The sequence below is a fragment of the Bison bison genome, unplaced genomic scaffold (assembly GCF_000754665.1).
Source record: "Bison bison bison isolate TAMUID 2011002044 unplaced genomic scaffold, Bison_UMD1.0 scf7180017864170, whole genome shotgun sequence".
Lineage (NCBI taxonomy): Eukaryota > Metazoa > Chordata > Mammalia > Artiodactyla > Bovidae > Bison > Bison bison.
The window spans coordinates 304,868-305,323 of NW_011494742.1; the positions used below are offsets into that span (position 1 = coordinate 304,868).

The 456-nt window shown below is 40.4% G+C and overlaps 1 protein-coding gene across 1 annotated transcript in view; it reads right to left on the reverse strand.

Annotated features, from left to right (window-relative positions):
* Positions 1–456, reverse strand: part of RNF165 (ring finger protein 165) — a 46,878-nt gene that overhangs the window by 1,349 nt on the left and 45,073 nt on the right. The window lies entirely within an intron of this gene.

A 456-nucleotide genomic window follows, 5' to 3' on the forward strand; every position in this document is an offset into this window, starting at 1 on the left:
TGCAGCATACAGAGTGTGGAAGAAACCAAACGAATCTTATTCTTGTTGTTTCAGGCAAACTATGTCCAGGGTATAAACTTAATGCAGTCCTAGGAATCAGCGAACTCAAATGGACTGGAATGGGTGAATTTAACTCAGATGACCATTATATCTACTACTGCACACAGGATCCCTCAGAAGAAATGGAGTAGCCATCATAGTCAACAAGAGTCCGTAATGCAGTACTTGGATGCAATCTCAAAAATGACAGAATGATCTCTGTTGGTTTCCAAGGCAAACCATTCAATATCACAGTAATCCAAGTCTATGCCCCAACCAGTAACACTGAAGAAGCTGAAGTTGAACGGTTCTATGAAGACCTACAAGACCTTTTAGAACTAACACCCAAAAAAGATGTCCTTTTCATTATAGGGGACTGGAATGCAAAAGTAGAAAGTCAAGAAACACCTGGACCAA